The following is a 22,618-nucleotide window of genomic DNA, read 5'->3' as shown; positions in this document are numbered from 1 at the left end:
GTAAAAGGTCCTTCAGCCCAACAAGACCAAGCCATTTAGCCTACAAACCTGTACGTCTTTAGAGTTTCGGAAGAAACTGATGAAAACCCACACGGTCACAGGGAGAACTTACCTCTGTGCCACCCCACAGATGCTGCCTGACCCGCTGAGTTACTCCAGCACTCTGTGAAACGTCACCTATCCATGTTCACCACAGATGCTGCCTGACCCGCTGAGTTACTCCAGCACTTTGTGAAACGTCACCTATCCATGTTCTCCACAGATGCTGCCTGACCCGCTGAGTTACTCCAGCACTCTGTGAAATGTCACCTATCCATGTTCTCCACAGATGCTGCCTGACCCGCTGAGTTACTCCAGCACTCTGTGAAACGTCACCTATCCATGTTCTCCACAGATGCTGCCTGACCCGCTGAGTTACTCCAGCATTTTGTGAAACGTCACCTATCCATGTCCTCCACAGATGCTGCCTGACCCGCTGAGTTACTCCAGCACTCTGTGAAACGTCACCTATCCATGTCCTCCACAGATGCTGCCTGACCCGCTGAGTTACTCCAGCACTCTTGTGAAACGTCACCTATCCATGTTCTCCACAGATGCTGCCTGACCCGCTGAGTTACTCCAGCACTCTGTGAAACGTCACCTATCCATGTTATCCACAGATGCTGCCTGACCCGCTGAGTTACTCCAGCACTCTGTGTCCATCTATGGTATAGTCCAGCATCTGCAGTTCCTTGTTACAGTACGGAGTTTGTACGTTCTCCCCGTGACCTGCGTGGGTTTTCTCCGAGATCTTCGGTTTCCTCCCACACTCCAAAGACGTGCAGGTTTGTAGGTTCATTGGCTTGGTGTGAATGTAAATTGTCCCTAGTGTGTGTAGGATAGTGTTAGTGTGCGGGGATCCCTGGTCAGTGCGGACTCGGTGGGCCGAAGGGCCTGTTTCTGCGCTGTATCTCCAAAATTAAAAATAATTAAAAACTGCAAACTAAATCGGTACGTTCGATAACTTTGCCACTCATTACCCCAAGAAGCAGGGTGAAGCCTAGAGTGATAATTGCCTTGACAATGTGGGGGAGAGGAGGCAGTCTACTTCAATGGACAATAGACAATAGGCGCAGGAGTAGGCCATTCGGCCATTCGAGCCAGCACCACCATTCAATGTGATCATCCCCAATCAGTACCCCGTTCCTGCCTTCTCCCCATATCCCCTGACTCCGCTATCTTTAAGAGCCCTATCTAGCTCTCTCTTGAAAGCATCCAGAGAACCGGCCTCCACCGCCCTCTGAGGCAGAGAATTCCACAAACTTACAAATCAATGTGAGAAAAAGTGTTTCCTCATCTCTGTTCCAAATGGCTTACTCCTTATTACATAGAACATATAGAAAATAGGTGCAGGAGTAGGCCATTCGGCCCTTCGAGCCTGCAACATTCGCCATTCAATATGATCATGGCTGATCATCCAACTCAGTATCCTGTACCTGCCTTCTCTCCATACCCCCTGATCCCTTTAGCCACAAGGGCCGCATCTAACTCCCTCTTAAATAAAGCCAATGAACTGTGGCCTCAACTACCTTCTGCGGCAGAGAGTTCCACAGATTCACCACTCTCTGTGTGAAAAAAGTTCTTCTCATCTCGGTTTTAAAAGATTTCCCCCTTATCCTTAAACTGTGGCCCCTTGTTCTGGACTTCCCCAACATCGGGAACGATCTTCCTGCATCTAGCCTGTCCAACCCCTTATTCTTAAACTGTGGCCCTTCTAGGTACTGTCTCCAACAACCCTCCCCCCTATAAATAAGGAAAACAAACCATTAAGACAAAGACAGCCCCTTGTTTCTAACCAACTCTCTTTGCAGTAAAGGTCAACATTCCATTTGCTTTCCTAATCACTTGTTCAGCCCAAGTCCTTTGTTTCAACACAAAGAGCCGGAGTAACTCAGCGGGTCAGGTAGCATCTCTGGAGAAAAGGAATGGGTGATGTTAATATTTTCCCACTAAACATGTTAAGGGTTTGGACACGCTGGAGGCAGGAAACATGTTCCCGATGTTGGGGGAGTCCAGAACCAGGGGACCACACACACAGTTTAAGAATAAGGAGTAAACCATTTAGAACGGAGACGAGGAAATACTTTTTCACACAGAGAGTTGTGAGTCTGTGGAATTCTCTGCCTCAGAGGGCGGTGGAGGCCAGTTCTCTGGATGCTTTCAAGAGAGAGCTGGATAGGGCTCTTAAAGATAGCGGAGTAAGGGGATATGGGGAGAAGGCAGGAACAGGGTACTGATTGGGGATGATCAGCCATGATCGCATTGAATGGCGGTGCTGGCTCGAAGGGCCGAATGGCCGACTCCTGCACCTGTTGTCTATTGTCTATTGACTGAGGGTCAGGGGAAAGGGGAACAAGAGCTATAGGCGGGTATATAGAACCTTTGCAAATCTTTCATTCACTTGTTCTACATCTCTCCATATCACCACCTATATCTCTCGTTTAACCTTTCCCCCGAATCTCAGTCTGAAGAAGGGTCTCGACCCGAAACGTCACCTATTCCTTCTCTCCGTAGATGCTGCCTGACCCGCTGAGTTAAGGGCCTGTCCCACTTGGGAGTCATTTGCGCGTCACGCAGGTGGCATGCGAAGATTTTGTGAATCCCAAAGTCCTGGGGCGCACGTCACTGCCTAAATCACCACGCACCATGCACCCGTAATGCACGCTATGCGATGTCACGTAAATGCCGCGCAAACGGCACCCAAGTGGGGCAGTCCCATTTACTCCAGCTTTTTGTGTCTATTTTCGGTTTAAACCAGCCTGTGTTCAGAGGGCGGTGGAGGCCGGTTCTCTGGATACTCTCAAGAGAGGGCTAGACAGGGCTCTTAAAGATGATAGTACACAAGCAGTGCTGTGTGTTTATGTACAAGGATGTTCAAATCTCTCTCCATTTAACCAACTGTCTCCTCTCCGATTATTCTCAGTAAGTTCCTCTTTAGGGAGATATAAACTGCGGTAACATCTCAGCATCCCTGATTATAAAGATCCCATGCTGCAAAAATGTATACCCCTAGGCTGGCTAAAAGAAATTTCCATTGCAGATGGAAGGAGGCTGTGTCTGTAATGGAAATTTAAGAACACATTCCTACAATCGCAACAATAATCTTTCCCCATTATCATCATTTCCCCATCTACAAATCTTGTTTCTCTCTGCATTGCTCAAAAATGCCAAGTCTCTCTAACAATAGACAATAGACAATAGACAACAGGTGCAGGAGGAGGCCATTCAGCCCTTCGAGCCAGCACCGCCATTCAATGTGATCATGGCTGATCATCCCCAATCAGTACCCCGTTCCTGCCTTCTCCCCATATCCCCTGAATCCGCTATCTTTAAGAGCCCTATCTAGCTCTCTCGTGAAAGTATCCAGAGAACTGGCCTCCACCGCCCTCTGAGGCAGAGAATTCCACAGACTCACGACGCTCTGTGAGAAAAAATGTTTCCTCGTCTCCGTTCTAAATGGCTTAACCCCTTATTCTTAAACTGTGTGGGGCCCCTGGTTCTGGACTCCTCCAACATCGGGAACATGTTTCCTGCCTCTAGCGTGTCCAAGCCCTTAATAATGTTATATGTTTCAATGAAATACCCTCTCATCCTTCTAAACTCCAGAGTGTACAAGCCCAGCCGCTCCATTCTCTCAGCATATGACAGTCCCGCCATCCCGGGAATTAACCTGGTGAACCTACGCTGCACTCCCTCAATAGCAAGAATGTCCGTCCTCAAATTAGGGGACCAGGTTTTACAGTACATTACAGTACTACCTATTGATGTTCTATACTTGTGGTTGAAAATGAATGCAGGAAAGATTTGTTGGACTGGTGACAGCGTTGAAACAGGACCTTCGTTCCTCCAGCACTATGGATTTTGATAAAAACGCCAGCATCTGCAGTTACTTGTGCGTGCATTAAAACATCTTTACTCAAGTACACAAAAGCCTTCCTATCAACAAGGTCAACGGAGTATTTACATTCCTTATCACTGGGTGAACCTGGACATTTGAAAGGAAAACATTCCCACGCACATCCTGAAAAATGTCTCAACCTGAAACCTATCAGTATTATAATAATATTGTCGTGTTTACAGATACAGCATGGAAACAGGCTCTTCGGCCCACTGAGACCGTGCCGACCCATTTACGCTAGTTCTGTGGCATCGTACTTTCTCATCCATTGCCTACACATTAACCTACAAACCTGCACACATTTCTTTGTGATTAGCTTGACTTTATCTTGAAATGAAAGTAAGCAGGCAAGTACAGCAGGCAGTGAAGAAAGTCAATTGGCCTTTATAACAAGAGGAATCAAATATAGGAGCAAAGAGGTCCTTCTGCAGTTGTACAGGGCCCTAGTGAGACCATACCTGGAGTATTGTGTGCAGTTTTGGTCCCTTAATTTGAGGAAGGACATTCTTGCTATTGAGGGAGTGCAGCGTAGATTCACCAGGTTAATTCCCGGGATGGTGGGACTATCATATGAGATGAGATGAGGAAACATTTATTCAGTTGTGGGTCTGTGGAATTCTCTGCCTCAGACGGCGGTGGAGGCAGGTTCTCTGGATACTTTCAATAGAGAGCTTGATAGTGCTCTTAAAGATAGCGGAGTCAGATTCGATCCTTTCCATGGGTGCTGCCTGTACGGAGTTTGCACGTTCTCCCTGTGACTGCAGGGGGGTTTCTCCAGTTTCCTCCCTCATTGCAAGGATGTGCATGTTTGTCGGTAAACTGCCTTGTGTAAATTATAAATTGTCTCATGTGTGTGGGATAGTGCTATTAGTGTAAGTAAGAGGTGCAGGAGGAGGCCATTCGGCCCTTCAATCCAGCACCGCCATTTATTGTGATCATGGCTGATCATCCCCAATCAATAACCCGTGCCTGCCTTCTCCCCATATCCCTTGATTCCACTAGCCCCTAGAGCTCTATCTAACTCCCTCTTAAATCCATCCAGTGACTTGGCCTCCACTGCCCTCTGTGGCAGGGATTTCCACAAATTCACAACTCTCTAGGGTGAAAAAGTTTTTTCTCACCTCAGTCTTAAATTTCCTCCCCTTTATTCTAAGACTGTGGCCCCTGGTTCTGGACTCGCCCAACATTGGGAACATATTTTCCTGCATCTAGCTTGTCCAGTCCTTTTATAATTTTATATGTTTCTATAAGATCTCCCCCTCGTCCATCATCCTTCTAAACTCCAGTGAATACAAGCCCAGTCTTTTCAATCTTTCCTCATATGACAGTCCCGCCATCCCAGGGATCAATCTGGTGAACCTACGCTGCACTGCCTCAATCACAAGGATGTCCTTCCTCAAATTAGGAGAGCAAAACTGTACACAATACTCCAGATGTGGTCTCACCAGAGCCCTGTAAAACTGCAGAAGAAAATGATATTTTTATTTTGACTAAACTAACGCTGAATACCTTAGTGATGTTTGTTCTTGAACACCAGGGAGGCTATTATGTAGCTGGCCATTGGCCATGGAATGCACTTTCTAAAAGGTCTTCTTGACCTCTTTGTGTTGTGCTTTGCAAATCACACGGACTCTCTTATCTATTCCTGCACATTCCCTCTCTCCCATCCCCATCCTCTTCCCACATATTTTTCTCTCCCTTCTCCTCCGCGACATGCTCCCCCCCTTTCTATCTCTCCTGAAACCTCTCTCCTCTCCCCTCATATGCTGAGAGAATGGGGCGGCTGGGCTTGTACACTCTGGAGTTTAGAAGGATGAGAGGACATCTTATTGAAACATATAAGATTATTAAGGGTTTGGACATGCTAGAGGCAGGAAACATGTTCCCGATGTTGGGGGAGTCCAGAACCAGGTGCCACACACAGTTTAAGAATAAGGGGTAAGCCATTTAGAACGGAGATGAGGAAACACTTTTTCTCACAGAGAGTTGTGAGTCTGTGGAATTCTCTGCCTCAGAGGACGGTGGAGGCAGGTTCTCTGGATACTTTCAAGAGAGAGATAGATAGGGCTCTTAAAGATAGCGGAGTCAGGGGATATGGGGAGAAGGCAGGAACGGGGTACTGATTGGGGATAATCAGCCATGATCACATTGAATGGCGGTGTTGGCTCGAAGGGGTGAATGGCCTCCTCCTGCAGCTAATGTCTATTGTCTATTCTAGGGCACTGCCCAATTCACCTCTACCCCATTGTGGACATTGGACTCTGTCTCTGGAACCATTATACTACAAGGCTGAGAACTATATTCTGCGTTCTGTATCTTCCCCTTTGCCCTAACTATTGTAGAAGGAGTCTCACAGCATGGAAATAGGCCCTTCAGCCCAACTTACCCATCCACTCAAGATATCCCATCTCGATTAGTCCCACTTGCCCTTACATGAACCTCCGTTAGTGCAATGAAGCTGTGCACAGTATACAGATCCAGGAGATCCTGCTGAGTTACTCCAGCTTTGTGGGTCTTCCCAGTGTAGATGGGACATGTTGGTTGGCATGGGAAAGTTGGACCGAAGGGTCCGTTTAAAATTTTGTAATGACTCAGTGATTCTAATCTTTAGTAGCACTCAAATTACTAAACCACGCATGTAAACCACTGACTTTGGAAACCTTTTATCTGGTTTTCAGTTCTAGTTTATCATTTCTCATGCTAAATCTCAAGACTCATAACATAGACTTGTGTATCACCCGAAACTAATAACTGGCCAGATTCATAGGTACATAGAAACATAGACAATAGGTGCAGGAGTAGGCCATTCGGCCCTTCCAACCAGCACCGCCATTCAAAATGATCATGGCTGATCATCCAACTCAGTATCCTGTACCTTCTCTCCATGACCCCCGGATCCCTTTAGCCACAAGGGCCACATCTAACTCCCTCTTAAATATATCCAATGAACTGTGGCCTCAACGACCTTCTGTGGCAGAGAATTCCACAGATTCACCACTCTCTGTGTGAAAAATGATTTACTCATTTCGGTCCTAAAAGGTCCTCTTATCCTTAAACTGTGACCCCTTGTTCTGGACTTCCCCAACATCGGGAACAATCTTCCTGCATCTAGCCTGTCCATAGACCTTAAGAATTTTGTAGATTTCTATAAGATCCCCCTCAATCTTCTAAATTCCAGCATGTACAAGCCAAGTTCATCCAGTCTTTCATCATATGAAAGTCCTGACATCCCAGGAATCAGTCTGGAGTCAACCAACGAGGTAGATATTAGTTGGGACTGCTCTCTAGCTGTGTCTGCTCTCTGGTGAATCTCCTCTGTGCCATCTCCCACGCAATGACATTCTCGCTGAAGTGTGGTGATTAGAACATTCACATTATTGTCCATGTGGCCTCACTCCTAATGGAACAGGCAGTTAAAGTCATTAGTTAGAAATGGTGTTGACCTTTCAAGCAAGCACATTTAGAATGTGTCTGATGGACTCAGATGTTATGGGGAGAAGGCAGGACAATGGGGTTCGGAGGGAGAGATAGATCAGCCGTGATAGATCTGGAATTCTCTGCCACAGAAGGTAGTTGAGGCCACAGTTCATTGGCTATATTTAAGAGGGAGTTAGATGTGGCCCTTGTGGCTAAAGGGATCAGGGGGTATGGAGAGAAGGCAGGTACAGGATACTGAGTTGGATGATCAGCCATGATCATATTGAATGGCGGCGCAGGCTCGAAGGGCCGAATGGCCTCTACTCCTGCACCTATTTTCTATGTTTCTATGTTTCTATGTGATTGAATGGCGGAGCCGACTCGATGGGCGAATGGCCTCATCTGCTCCTATCCCTTATGATCTTATGATAAAGGCTTTGAAACCGCCACAGAAGGCAGCAGTGGCATTAAGAAGGCATTATCTAGAATCAGAATCAGAATCAGAATCACACTGCCAGATCAGTCATACAATTGAAAAGCAACAGATCACTCAAAAACACATTTTACCACGAACATCCACCACAGTGACTCCTCCACATTCCTCACTGTGATGGAAGGCAAAAATAAAGTTCAGGTCTCTTAGATTTGGCCGTGCTAGACGCGTGCAATCACATGCTGGTGGTACAGGCCTTTTAATAATCTTACATAGAAAATAGTTGCAGGAAGAGGCCGTTCGGCCCTTCGGGCCAGCACCACCATGCATTGTGATCATGACTGATCGTCCCCAATCAATAACCCGTGCCTGCCTTCTCCCCATATCCCTTGACTCCACTAGCACCTAGAGCTCTATCTAACTCTCTCTTAAATCTATCCAGTGATTTGGCCTCCCTGCCCTCTGTGGCAGGGAATTAAATTCACAACTCTTTGGGTGAAAATGTTTTTCCTCACTTCAGTTTTAAATGACCTCCCCTTTATTCTAAGACTGTGGCCCCTGGTACTGGACTTACATTCTGGACTTATCCAACATTGGGAACATTTTTCCTGCTTCTAGCTTGTCCAGTCCTTTTATAATGTTATATGTTTCCATAAGATCCCCTTTCCCCCTCATCCTTCTAAACTCCAATGAATACAAGCCTAGTCTTTTCAATCTTTCCTCATATGACAGTCCCGCCATCCCAGGGATCAATCTGGTGAACCTACGCTGCACTGCCTCAATCACAAGAATGTCCTTCCTCAAATTAGGAGACCATAACTGGACACAATACTCCAGATGCGGTCTCTCAATATTCTCATTTGCAAGAGGCTGGATGTGTGCGAGTTAGACAAGGCAGGGTGGGTGGAGGCATACAGGGATTAGACAGCTGACCGAGACTGAGAACGGCGGTGATGTCAACATCAGACTGTGGCTGTAGCCACAAAGATTTTCCTTTCTACACGCGAGGAGGTTTCTAGCTGTTTCAGCGAGTGAGTGGAGCGAGTGTCTGTCTACACATAAGCGGGCAGTCACTGTACCCACTGCCCCCTGAATCCACCCGGGGACTGGATGTAAACAGCCAGGAGCTCTGTCTCTCTGTCTGTTTGTCTCTCTCACCAAGGTAAAACGCGCCGACTTCCTGAACGCACGGAGCCGCCTTTGTTCTGGGTGGGATTGAACCAAAGCTGCAGAAGTTTGACAGCGTTGGTGGATTCGGTTCCCCCAGCGATCGCAGCCTTCCGTGTGTGTGTGTGTGTGTGTGTGTGTGTGTGTGTGTGTGTGTGTGTGTGTGTGTGTGTGTGTGTGTGTGTGTGTGTGTGTGTGTGTGTGTGTGTGTGTGTGTGTGTGTGTGTGTGTGTTGTGGTGTGTGTGTGTGTGTGTGTGTGTGTGTGTGTTTATGTGTGTGTGTGTGTGTGTGTGTGTGTGTGTGTGTGTGTGTGTGTGTGTGTGTGTGTGTGTGTGTATGTGTGTGTGTGTGTATGTGTGTGTGTGTGTGTGTTTATGTGTGTGTGTGTGTTGTGTGTGTGTGTGTGTGTGTGTGTGTGTGTGTTTATGTGTGTGTGTGTGTGTGTGTGTGTGTGTGTGTGTGTGTGTGTGTGTGTGTGTGTGTGTGTGTGTGTGTGTGTGTGTGTGTGTGTGTGTGTGTATATGTGTGTGTGTGTGTGCGTGTGTGTGTGTGTGTGTGTGTGTGTGTGTGTGTGTGTGTGTGTGTGTGTGTGTGTGTGTGTGTGTGTGTGTGTGTGTGTGTGTTTATATGTGTGTGTGTGTGTGTGTGTGTTTATGTGTGTGTGTGTGTGTTGTGTGTGTGTGTGTGTGTGTGTGTGTGTGTGTGTGTGTGTAGTGTTTGTGTGTGTGTGTGTGTGTGTGTGTGTGTGTGTGTGTGTGTGTGTGTGTGTGTGTGTGTATGTGTTTATGTGTGTGTGTGTGTGTGGTGTGTGTGTGTGTGTGTGTGTGTGTGTGTGTGTGTGTGTGTGTGTGTGTGTGTATATATGTGTGTGTGTGTGTGTGTGTTTATGTGTGTGTGTTTATGTGTGTGTGTGTGTGTGTGTGTGTGTGTGTGTTTATGTGTGTGTGTGTGTGTTTGTGTGTGTGTGTGTGTGTGTTTATGTGTGTGTGTGTGTGTGTGTGTGTGTGTGTGTGTGTGTGTGTGTGTGTGTGTGTGTGTGTGTGTGTGTGTGTGTGTGTGTGTTTATGTGTGTGTGTGTGTTTGTGTGTGTGTGTGCGTGGGAGAGAAAAAGGGGAAGGAGGGAAAATGTGAGAGGGAGAGATCAGAAAGGGAGGGGGAAGGGAGAGAGGGAGAGAAACAGAGAGAGAGAGGAAGGAGAGTTTACATTGTGGACCTGGGGTGGAGAGTGCTGCACAGAGCGGTGGCATGTAACAAACTTTTGAGTCGGTTCACGGACTCGTCCGCTGCCTGTATTTTCTGTGGCGAGGAAGAGACCGTGTTCCACATTTATATGGAGTGTGAGAGGCCACTGCCCCTGTATCAATATCTGAAGGGGTTGTTCCTAAAGTTCTGGTTACATTTTAGTCCGACGATTCTTGTGTTTGGACACAAGGCAGGGTGTGGGGAGAGCCAAGTGGGAGGGTGGGACCTACCTGTCGGTCTACTCCTGGGCCTGGCCAAGATGGCCATACGCGGGTCCAGGCAGCAGGCGGTGGATAGAAACATAGAAACATAGAAATTAGGTGCAGGAGTAGGCCATTCGGCCCTCCGAGCCTGCTCCGCCATTCAATATGATCATGGCTGATCATCCAACTCAGTATCCCGTACCTGCCTTCTCTCCATACCCCCTGATCCCCTTAGCCACAAGGGCCACATCTAAATCCCTCTTAAATATAGCCAATGAACTGGCCTCGACTACCCTCTGTGGCAGAGAGTTCCAGAGATTCACCACTCTCTGTGTGAAAAAAGTTCTTCTCATCTCGGTTTTAAAGGATTTCCCCTTTATCCTTAAACTGTGACCCCTTGTCCTGGACTTCCCCAACATCGGGAACAATCTTCCTGCATCTAGCCTGTCCAACCCCTTAAGAATTTTGTAAGTTTCTATAAGATCCCCTCTCAATCTTCTAAATTCTAGAGAGTATAAACCAAGTCTATCCAGTCTTTCTTCATAAGACAGTCCTGACATCCCAGGAATCAGTCTGGTGAACCGTCTCTGCACTCCCTCTATGGCAATAATGTCCTTCCTCAGATTTGGGATGGTCAGGCAAGAGTCGGCTGCTTGCCCCTCTTTCGGGCCTATGTCCGTGCACGTGTGTCCCTGGAGAGGGAACATGCGGTGCTCACGGGGACTTTGGAGGTATTCCGTGGGCGCTGGTCACCGCGTGGGGTTGAGAGTATTGTGAATAATGATTGTAATGTTGTCCTATAATGACACGATATAATGTAAGTTTGTTTTGTGTATGACTTGATCTGTTGTATTATTTGATGTGTTGAATAAAGTCTTGGGGAAAAAAAAAAGTGAGAGGAAGGAGAGAAAGTGTGTGTGTGAGTGATAGAGAGAGAGAGAGAGAGAGAGAAAGGAAGGAGAGAAATAGTGTGAAAGTGTGTGTGTGTGTGAGAGAGAGACAGAGAGAAAGAGGGGAAGGAGAGAAGAGTGTGTGTGTGTGAAAGAGAGAGAGAGAGAGAGAGAGAGAAGGGGTCTGAGAGAGGGGGAGGATACACAAAAGACAATAGACTTATGGTGCAGGAGGAGGCCATTCGGCCCTTCGAGGCAGCACCGCCATTCAATGTGATCATGGCTGATCATCCCCAATCAGTACCTCGCTCCTGCCTTCTCCCCATATCCCCTGACTCCGCTATCGTTAAGAGCCCTATCTAACTCTCTCTTGAAAGTATCCAGAGAAACATAGAAACATAGAAACATAGAAATTAGTTGCAGGAGTAGGCCATTCGGCCCTTCGAGCCTGCACCGCCATTTAATATGATCATGGCTGATCATCCAACTCAGTATCCCGTACCTGCCTTCTCTCCATACCCTCTGATCCCCTTGGCCACAAGGGCCACATCTAACTCCCTCTTAAATATAGCAGAACTGGCCTCCACCGCCCTCTGAGGCAGAGAATTCCACAGACTCACAACTCTCTGTGTGAAAAAGTGTTTCCTTGTCTCCGTTCTAAATGGCTTACTCCTTATTCTTAAACTGCGTGTGGCCCCTGGTTCTGGACTCCCCCAACATCGGGAACGTGTTTCCTGCTTCTGGTGTGTCCAAACCATTAACAATACCCAAAACCCAAAACCCAGCAAATGCAACAAATAATCCTCCGCCATTTCCGCCACCTCCAACATGACCCCACCACTCGCCACATCTTCCCATCTCCCCCCATATCTGCCTTCCGCAAAGACCGTTCCCTCCGCAACTCCCTTGTCAATTCTTCTCTTCCCTCCCGTACCACCCCCTCCCTGGGCACTTTCCGTTGCAACCGCAAGAAATGCAACACCTGTCCCTTCACCTCCCCCCTCGACTCCATTCATGGACCCAAGCAGTCGTTCCAGGTGCAACAAAGGTTCACCTGTATCTCCTCCAACCTCATCTACTGCATCCGCTGCTCTAGATGTCATCTGATTTACATCGGTGAGACTAGGCGGAGGTTGGGCGATCGTTTCGCCGAACACCTCCGCTCAGTCCGCAATAACCAAGCTGAACTCCCGGTGGCTCAGCACTTCAACTCCCCCTCCCATTCCCAATCCGACCTCTCTGTCCTGGGTCTCCTCCGTTGCCAGAGTGAGCAACACCGGAAATTGGAGGAACAGCACCTCATATTCCGCCTAGGTTGCTTGCGTCCGGATTGCATGAACGTTGAATTCTCCCAATTTTGCTAGCCCTTGCTGTCTCCTCCCCTTCCTTAACCCTCGAGCTGTCTCCTCCCATCCCCCTGCCCTCGGGCTCCTCCTCCTCCCCTTTTTCCTCCCTTCTCCTCCCCCACCCCATATCAGTCTGAAGAAGGGTTTCGGCCCGAAATGTCGCCTATTTCCTTCGCTCCATAGATGCTGCTGCACCCGCTGAGTTTCTCCAGCATTTTTGTGTACCTTGACAATCTTATATGTTTCAATAAGTTGCCCTCTCATCCTTCTAAACCCCAGAGTGTATAAGCCCAAGATGGGGTGGTTTGTAGGGTTAATTGGCTTGGTTCATGTTGAAATTGTCCCTAGTGTGTGTAGGATAGTGTTAGTGTGCGGGGATCGATGGGCAAGAGTCAAGAGTGTTTTCGTGTCATATGTCCTGGACGGGACAATGAAATTCTTACTTGCTGCAGCACAACAGAAGATGTGAATATGTAAACATTGTACATAATGCGAAAAAAAAAAAAACGCTCAATAAATAACAAATTTAGTGCAAATAACAAATAATAATATAGTCTTTCGCAGTTCAGATCTCAGAGCTTATTCGATGTTGTGTTTAATAGCCTGATGGCTGTGGGGAAGCTGCTGTTCCTGAACCAGGACCGAATGTGGTCAGATCGGACTCGGTGGGCCGAAGGGGCCTGTTTCCGCTCTGTATCTCGAAACTAAACAAACTTAGACTGGATGTTTAAGAAGGAACTGCAGATGCTGGGTACTTGAAGGTAGATAAAAATGCTGGAGAAACTCAGCGGGTGAGGCAGCATCTATGGAGCGAAGGAAATAGGCCACGTTTTGTGTCAAGACCCTTCTTCAGACCCCTTCTTCACTGCCTGCTGTACCTGCATGCTTATTTTGTACATTCCGTACAAAATGTTGTACATTCTTTTTGCAAATAATGCGTACATTCGGAAGAAAATGGAATATACTTCCGAGAGAAGTCTACCCTAAATCTCTGGCATGTTGAATACTCTGACACTCTGACCCAAAACCTATTTCCTTCGCTCCATAGATGACATAGACAATAGGTGCAGGAGTAGAGGCCATTCATCCAGATGTTAGAATAGACAATAGGTGTAGGAGTAGAGGCCATTCGGCCCTTCGAGCCAGCACCTAACATTCAATGTGGATCATGGAGTTGATTCACTCCCGTGAAAAAAGTTCTTCTCATCTCGGTTTTTTAAAGGATTTCCCCTTTATCCTTAGCTGTGACCCCCCTGGACTTCCCTAACATCGGGAACAATCTTTCTGCCTGTCCAACCCCTTAAGAATTTTGTAAGTTTCTATAAGATCCCCTCCATGGCTGATCATCCCTGTACTCCTTCTCCCCTATCTCCGTTAAGAGCCCTATCTAGCTCTCTCTTGAAAGTATCCAGATAACCGGCCTCCACCACTCTCTGAGGCAGAGAATTCCACAGACTCACAACTCTGTGTGAAAAAGTGTTTCCTCGTCTCCGTTCTAAATGGCTTACCCCTTATTCTTATACTGTGTGTGTGGCCCCTGGTTCTGGACTCCCCCAAAATCGGGAACATGTTTCCTCGTCTCCGTTCTAAATGGCTTACCCCTTATTCTTAAACTGTGTGTGTGTGGCCCCTGGTTCTGGACTCCCCCAACATCGGGAACATGTTTCCTCGTCTCCGTTCTAAATGGCTCACCCCAGATGCTGCCTCACCTGCTGAGTTTCTCCAGCATTTTTTGTCCAAATTGAACTGGAAGCAGGAGAAAGATTTATTACAAACACAGAATGTGGAAAGGTCATTCAGCATATGAGTCAGGAAGTTATGATGCAGTTTTCTAAGCCTTTGGCATGGCCACAATTGGAGCATTACGTGCAGTTCTGGTTACCCCATTACAGGAAGAAAGTTGAGGCTTTGGCAAAGGTGTGGAGGAGGTTTAACAGGATATATTCTGGATTGGATGGTATAACCTATTGGGTAAGGTTGGAAAGACATGGGCTGTTTTCTCTAGAACGCCAGAGATTTAAGATAGACTTCTCTCGCAAGTATATTCAATTTTTTTCCAAATGTACGCATTATTTGCCAAAATAATGTACAAAATAAGCATGCAGGTACAGCAGGCAGTGAAGTTGGCCTTTATAACAAGAGGAGTTGAGAAGAGGAGCAGAGGTCCTTCTGCAGTTGTACAGGGCCCTAGTGAGAACACACCTGGAGTATTGTGTGCAGTTTTGGTCCCCTAATTTGAGGAAGGACATTCTTGCTATTGAGGGAGTGCAGCGTAGGTTTACAAGGTTAAATCCCGGGATGGCGGGACTGTCATATGCTGAGAGAATGGAGCGGCTGGGCTTGTATATTCTGGAGTTTAGATGGATGAGAGGATATCTTATTGAAACATATAAGATTATTAAGGGTTTGGACACACTAGAGGCTGGAAACATGGTTCCCAATATTGGGGGAATCCACAACCAGGGGCCACAGTTTAAGAATTAAGAGCGAGTTAGATAGAGCTCTAGGGGCTAGTGGAGTCAAGGGATATGGGGAGAAGGCAGGCACTGGGTTATTGATTGGGGACAATCAGCCATGATCACAATGAATGGCGGTGCTGGCTCAAAGGGCCGAATGGCCTCCTCCTGCACCTATTTTCTATGTTTCTAATAAGGGGTAATCCATTTAGAACGGAGATGAGGAAACACTTTTTCTCACAGAGAGTGGTGAGTCTGTGGAATTCTCTGCCTCAGAGGGCGGTGGAGGCCGGTTTTCTGGATACTTTCAAGAGAGAGCTAGATGGGGCTGTTAAAGATAGTGGAGTCAGGGGGATATGGGGAGAAGGCAGGAACGGGGTACTGATTGGGGATGATCAGCCATGATCACATTGAATGGCGGTGCTGGTTCGAAGGGCCGAATGGCCTCCTCCTGCACCTATTGTCTATTGTCTATTGTCTATAATTATAATCTTTGGTTGTTCAGAGCTTATTTGTTGTGTTTAACAGCCTGATGGCTGTGGGGAAGTAGCTATTCCTGAACCTGGACGTTACCGTTTTCAGACTCCTGTACCTTCTGCCCAATGGCAATGGTGAGATGAGTGTGTGGCCAGGATGGTGTGGGTCCTTGATGATGCTGGCTGCCTTTTTGAGGCAGCGACTGCGATAGATCCCTTCGACGGTGGGGAGGTCCGAGCCGATGATGGGCTGGGCAGTGGTCACAACTTTGAATTGAATGACATTGAATGGCGGTGCTGGCTCGAAGGGCCGAATGGCCTCCTCCTGCACCTGTTGTAATAAAAAAATGTAATCATTGTTTGCAAACAGAATGTACAAGATGTGAACCATGTAAAACCGCTCTGTAAATTCTCAGCGTTCGTACTTTTATTCTTGTCGTATTTAGAAGTGTTTGGAACTATCTTTAAACCAAGTAAAGCAACCTTTGCCCACTTGTGGCCCCCTGGTTGGAGGGGTGTTCTCACTGGAGGTAGAGAGGCGGTAGACACAAACAACCTTTTTTTAACTTGCATTAACGTGTGGGTCATGTAGTTTTACACAGAGGGTGGTGGGTGCCTGGAACGAGCTGCCAGGGCATGGTGGTGGTAGAGGCTGATATGATAGTGGTGTTTCTGGGGCTTTTACACATATACGTGACTATGCAGGGAATAGAGGGATGAGGACCACATCCAGACAGGGGAGATTTGGTTGATCCTGGGATCATGTTCGGCATGGGCATTAAGGGCCAAAGGGCCTGTTCCTGCACTGTGCTGTATCACATGCTATGTTCTATGGAGTGAGAGGGCGAGAGAGAGACAGAGAGAGAGAGAGAGAGAGAGAGAGAGAGACAGAGAGAGAGAGAGAGAGAGAGAGAGAGAGAGAGAGAGAGAGAGAGAGAGAGAGAGAGAGAGAGAGAGAGAGAGAGAGAGAGAGAGAGAGAGAGAGAGAGAGAGAGAGAGAGAGAGAGAGAGAGAGAGAGAGAGAGAGAGAGCAAGAGAGAGAGAGAGAGAGAGAGAGAGAGAGAGAGAGAGAGAGAGAGAGAGAGAGAGAGAGGGAGAGAGAGAGAGAGAGAGAGAGAGAGAGAGGGAGAGAGAGAGAGAGAGAGAGAGAGAGAGAGAGAGAGACAGAGAGAGACAGAGAGAGAGAGAGAGAGAGAGAGAGAGAGAGAGAGAGAGAGAGAGAGAGAGAGAGAGAGAGAGAGAGAGAGAGAGAGAGAGAGAGAGAGAGAGAGAGAGAGAGAGAGAGAGAGAGAGAGAGAGAGAGAGAGAGAGAGAGAGAGAGAGAGAGAGAGAGAGAGAGAGAGAGAGAGAGAGAGAGAGAGAGAGACAGAGAGAGAGAGAGACAGAGAGAGAGAGAGAGAGAGACAGAGAGAGAGAGAGAGAGAGAGAGAGAGAGAGAGAGAGAGAGAGAGAGACAGAGAGAGACAGAGAGAGAGACAGACAGAGAGAGAGAGACATAGACAGAGAGAAACACAGAGAGAGAGAGAGAGAGAGAGAGAGAGAGAGAGAGAGAGAGAGAGAGAGAGTGTGGGAGCTCTAATTCATTGCAGAATCAAAGAGTGGCGGGGGAGTGACCTTGGGGAGAGAGCAGGAAACGAGAGAGGGAGAGGGGGAGGGGAGAGAGAGAGAGTGGGGGGAGGGGGGGGGGGAGGGGGGAAAGAGGGGAGAGAGAGAGAGAGAGAGAAAGAGGAAGAGAGAGTGTGTGTGAGAGAGAGGGACGGGGAGGGAGAGATGGAGAGAGATGGAAAGAGAGAGGGGGAGAGAGAAAGGGAAAGAGAGAGGGGAGAGAGTGGATGGAAGAGGGGTGTGGGAGGGAGAAGCGAGAAGGTGGGGAGAGAGAGAGAGAGAGGGTAGATAAAAATGCTGGAGAAACTCAGCGGGTGCGGCAGCATCTATGGAGCGAAGGAAATAGGCAACGTTTCGGGCCGAAACCCTTCTTCAGAGATACATGTGGGGGTGAAGGGGGGGGGGGGGGGGGGGGATGGGGAGAGAGAGTACAATGGATAGAAATGCAGAACGGCAGAGTCCAGGGAGAAGTCTGTGGTTGTGACTAAAGTCTGTGGTCCTGCACCTATTGTCTGTGTAAATGGATGTGTGATGATGAATTTAATGGCAATTGACAGAGCTGTTTGGTTCTTGTGTGTCAAGGGGTGAGGTGATTACAGGATGAGCCTTCCGGACACAGGGGGGGGGGGGGGGGGGGTGCAGGGTGGGATCGAACCTGCGCCAGAGGCCCAGGTTCGATCCCAGCCTCGGCTGCTGCCTGTACGGAGTTGCCATTCAATACCACCCAATGTCATACCATGCATGTCCCACACAAGATTAAACCACTTCTTTTTTAGTTTTTATTTTTTATTTTATTTTATTAGAAGTTAATACAGCACAAAACAGTACAGTGGAACCTAATTTTAGGTGCCAACTATGTAATAACGTAATCCATTCTATGTACAACCTCTAGTTTTATGTTATAAGAAAGAAGTAAGCAGAACAAGAAAAAGAAAGCAATAGAAAGGGGAAAAAGTGGAGAAATAGATGGTAGAGAGTAGAAAAACGTGAAGTGTGTATATAAAAAATAAAAAAAGGAAGAGAGAAAGAGGAAAGTAGAAATAGAAGAGAAGGCCCCTTAAAAGAGAATTTTTCAAATCTGTATTCGGAGATGTAGATCTATCCGCGTCAGGAACTGAAATCAGCAAACCTTACGGCACCGCTGCATCACATGATTCCAAAAAGTCGATGAAAGGAGACCAACTCTTTAAGAATTGGTCATATTTATCTATTAGTCGGAGTCTCATTTCTTCAAGGCGTGCTATGTCCATCATATTCCTAATCCACATTTTAACAGTTGGTGTGGTTGTATTTTTCCCAAATTTAAGTATCAATTTCTTTCCAATTATTAACCCATAATTAAACCACTTCTATCAGAATACAATAGACAATAGGTGCAGGAGGAGGCCATTCGGCCCTTCGAGCCAGCACCGCCATTCAATGTGTTCATGGCAGGAATGGGGTACTGATTGGGGATGATCAGCCATGATCACATCGAATGGCGGTGCTGGCTCGAAGGGCCGACTGGCCTACCCCTGCACCTATTGTCTATTGTCTATTGTCGAATGATCATCCCCAGTCAGTACCCCGTTCCTGCCTTCTCCCCATATCCCCTGACTCCGCTATCTATAAGAGCTCGATCTAGCTCTCTCTTGAAAGTATCCAGAGAACCGGCCTCCACCGCCCTCTGAGGCAGAGAATTCCACAAACAATATGGGTCAAGTCAAGTCAAGTCAAGAGAGTTTATTGTCATGTGTCCCAGATAGGACAATGACATTCTTGCTTGCTGCAGCACAACAGAATATTGTAGGCATAAATACAGAACAGATCAGTGTGTCTATATATCATAGACCATATATATATACACACATCAGTAAACAGATAAAGTGCAATAGGCTGTTATAGTTCAGAGTTTGTTTGAGTTGAGTTTAATAGTCTGATGGCTGTGGGGAAGTAGCTATTCCTGAACCTGGATGTTAACAGATTTCAGGCTCCTGTACCTTCTACCTGAAGGTAGCGGGGAGATGAGTGTGTGGCCAGGATGGTGTGGGTCCTTGATGATACTGCCAGCCTTTTTGAGGCAGCGACTGCGATAGATCCCCTCGATGGTGGGGAGGTCAGAGCCGATGATGGACTGGGCAGTGGTCACAACTTTTTGTATTCTTTTCCGCTCCTGGACGCTCAAGTTGCCGAACCAAGCCACGATGCAACCGGTCAGCATGCTCTCTACTGTGCAACTGTAGACGTTCGAGAGAGTCCTCCTTGACAAACCGACTCTCCGTAATCTTCTCAGGAAGTAGAGGCGCTGATGTGCTTTCTTTATAATTGCATCAGTGTTCTGGGACCAGGAGAGATCTTCGGAAATGTGCACGTCCAGGGATTTGAAGCTCTTGACCCTTTCCACCTTCGACCCGTTGATATAAACGGGATGTGGGGTTGCCATACACTGCTTGCTGTCGACTATCATCCATATCTACGAGCCGAATTAAGCAAAGATTTAAGTTGGGTGACACATATTAGTCAAGTGTCTAACAAGGCAAATAAAACTCGCGGCCTTCTCGAGAGAAATGTTCACGCATGTAACACAGAAACATAGAAAATAGGTGCAGGAGGAGGCCATTCGGCCCTTCGAGCCAGCACCGCCATTCAATGTGATCATGGCTGATCGTCCCCAATCAATAACCCGTGCCTGCCTTCTCCCCATATCCCTTGACTCCACTAGCCCCTAGAGCTCTATCTAACTCTCTCTTAAATCCATCCAGTGACTTGGCCTCCACTGCCCTCTGTGGCAGGGAATTCCACAAATTCACAACTCTCTGGGTGAAAAAGTTTTTTTCTCACCTCAGTCTTAAATGGCCTCTCCCTTTATTCTAAGACTGTGGCCCCTGGTTCTGGATTCGCCCAACATTGGGAACATTTTTGCTGCATCTAGCTTGTCCAGTCCTTCCAGCCAGCACCGCCATTCAATGTGATCATGGCTGATCATCCCCAATCAGTACCCCGTTCCTGCCTTCTCCCCATATCCCCTGACTCCGCTATCTCTTGAATGGGGAGAAGGCAGGAACGGGGTACTGATTGGGGATGATCAGCCATGATCACATTGAATGGCGGTGCTGGCTCGAAGGGCTGAATGGCCTCCTCCTGCACCTATTGTCTATTGAATGAGAGGCAGGGATGGGAGGCAGGGATGGGAGGCAGGAATGGGAGGCAGGGATGGGAGGCAGGGATCAGAGGCAGAGATGGGAGGCAGGGATGGGAGGCAGCTTTGCCGGGTGGGATGGGGAATGGAGAAGTAGTACTCTGCTCCCAAGTAACCTCCTCATACAGGTTGCCTAGCAACGATTGCAATCTTCTAGCAAGTTCTCTGTAGCCACCCATGGGGACCTCTTTTAGAATTCAAACAGCTCGCTACAAAACTGGCAGACATTCAAATATCTTCTCCCGGGATCCTTTCCAAATCCTTTTCCCAGTCCCCAGCTAAACCAGGAATATCGGCATTGGGAGCAAGTTGGGAGTCAACAGACAATAGATAGTAGTTGCAGGTGGAGGCCATTCGGCCCTTCGAGCCAGCACCACCATTCAATGTGATCATCCCCAATCAGTACCCCATTCCAGCCGTCTCCCCATATCCCCCGACTCCGCTATCTTTAAGAGCCCTATCTAGCTCTCTCTTGAAAGTATCCAGAGAACCGGCCTCCACCGCCCTCTGAGGCAGAGAATTCCACAGACTCACCACTTTCTGTGAGAAAAAGTGTTTCCTCGTCTCCGTTCTAAATGGCTTACCCCTTATTCTTAAACTGTGTGGCCCCTGGTCCTGGACTCCCCCAACATCGGGAACATGTTTCCTGCCTCTAGCGTGTCCAAACCCTTAATAATCTTGTTTAAGAAGGAACTGCAGATGCTGGAAAATCGAAGGTAGACAAAATGCTGGAGAAACTCAGCGGGTGAGGCAGCATCTGTGGAGCGAAGGAAATAGGCCAAAACCCTTCTGAAACAAGTCTGAAGAAGAGTTTTGACCCGAAACGTTGCCTTAATAATCTATATGTTTCAGTAAGATACCCTCTCATCCTTCTAAACTCCAGAGTGCACAAGCCCAGTTGCTCCATTCTCTCAGGATATGACAGTCCCGCCATCCCGGGAATTAACCTGGTGAACCTACGCTGCACTCTCTCAATAGCAAGAATGTACTTCCTCAAATGAGGGGACCAAAACTGCACACAATACTCCAGGTGTGGTCTCACTAGGGCCCTGTACAACTGCAATTCTCTACAGTTCTCAGCATTGCAGCACGCCAGCTCCAGGGACAAAGTCAAATGTCTACAATGGGGTTGGCCCAGCCGCTCCATTCTCTCAGCATATGACAGTCTCGCCATCCCAGGAATAAACCTTGCAGGTTTGCAATCCACTATGTCAGGCAGGTACAGGATACTGAGTTGGATGATCAGCCATGATCTTATTGAATGGCGGTGCTGGCTCGAAGGGCCGAATGGCCTCTACTCCGGCACCCATTGTCTATGTTTCTATGTTTCTATGTTGTTTCCAAGCCTCTGAAATCCGTCCTCAACTCAGCTGTCGGATGGAGTTCCCACCAAAACTGCCTCGCAAACTTGTGAAGGCACTTTGGGACGGAGGTAAAACGATTTGGTTAGCGATTGTGAATACTGTGTTAATGTATTCTCTCTACATCCTTTCCCATTCAATCCTCTTTAAGCTTTGGAGTATTTATAGAACTATCGGAAAGATTAGCTACAGCTGTTCTGTCTCGGGACTAAATTAATAAATTATATTTATTCTTCAGTGGAATATTAATCATTCTTGGGTTTCCGAAGCCGTGCTATTTTTGAAATGTATTCGGCTGAACATCTGAATTTAAAATCCCAGGCGGACTAGCTCAGAGCTCATTAACAAAGAATGCAAATGCGTTGCTCTCTGATCAGTGTAATGAAGATGGAGTGAGGAGTCATTCTGCCTTGAGATCTTCACTCTTCGAGGCACTCCCTCCCCAGTCCTTTCAACCAGAACATACATTCTGTGTATTAGATTGTGTAGCCCTCTAAGACTTTTTGCTTGGGTTAGGTTTGGTTTGTGTTTGTAGTATTGCAAAGATAGTCACAAAATGTTGGAGTAACTCAGCGGGACGGGCAGCATCTCTGGGGAGAAGGAATGGGTGACGTTTTTGGGTCAAGACCCTTCTTCAGACTCCGACCCGAAACGTCACCCATTCCTTCTCTTCTGAGATCCTGCCTGTCCCGCTGAGTTACTCCAACATTTTCTCTCTATCTTCAGTTGACACCAGCATCTGCCGTTCCTATCTACACATTTGGAGTATTGTGTGCAGTTCCGATTGCCCAAACAAAAGCATTTTGGAAGAGTTGCTGCTTGCAGCGCCAGAGATCTGTGTTCAATCCCAACTATGGATGCTGTCTGTACGGAGTTTGTACGTTCTCCCTGTGACCTGCGTGGGTT

The 22,618-nt window shown here is 47.5% G+C and overlaps 1 protein-coding gene across 1 annotated transcript in view; it reads left to right on the top strand.

The window, feature by feature from the left end:
• Window positions 1-8,707: 8,707 nt before the first annotated feature.
• LOC129694600 (regulator of G-protein signaling 3-like) overlaps window positions 8,708-22,618 on the top strand; it is a 53,280-nt gene continuing 39,369 nt past the window's right edge. Inside the window, exon 1 of the mRNA XM_055631330.1 lies at window positions 8,708-8,949. The gene's annotated coding sequence lies outside the window, so the exon portion shown is untranslated. The remainder of the gene's footprint in view (window positions 8,950-22,618) is intronic.

Source organism: Leucoraja erinacea, unplaced genomic scaffold (assembly GCF_028641065.1).
Source record: "Leucoraja erinacea ecotype New England unplaced genomic scaffold, Leri_hhj_1 Leri_71S, whole genome shotgun sequence".
NCBI lineage: Eukaryota > Metazoa > Chordata > Chondrichthyes > Rajiformes > Rajidae > Leucoraja > Leucoraja erinaceus.
The sequence above is the reverse complement of the archived record's forward strand: the minus strand, read 5'-3'. Positions and strand labels throughout refer to the sequence as shown.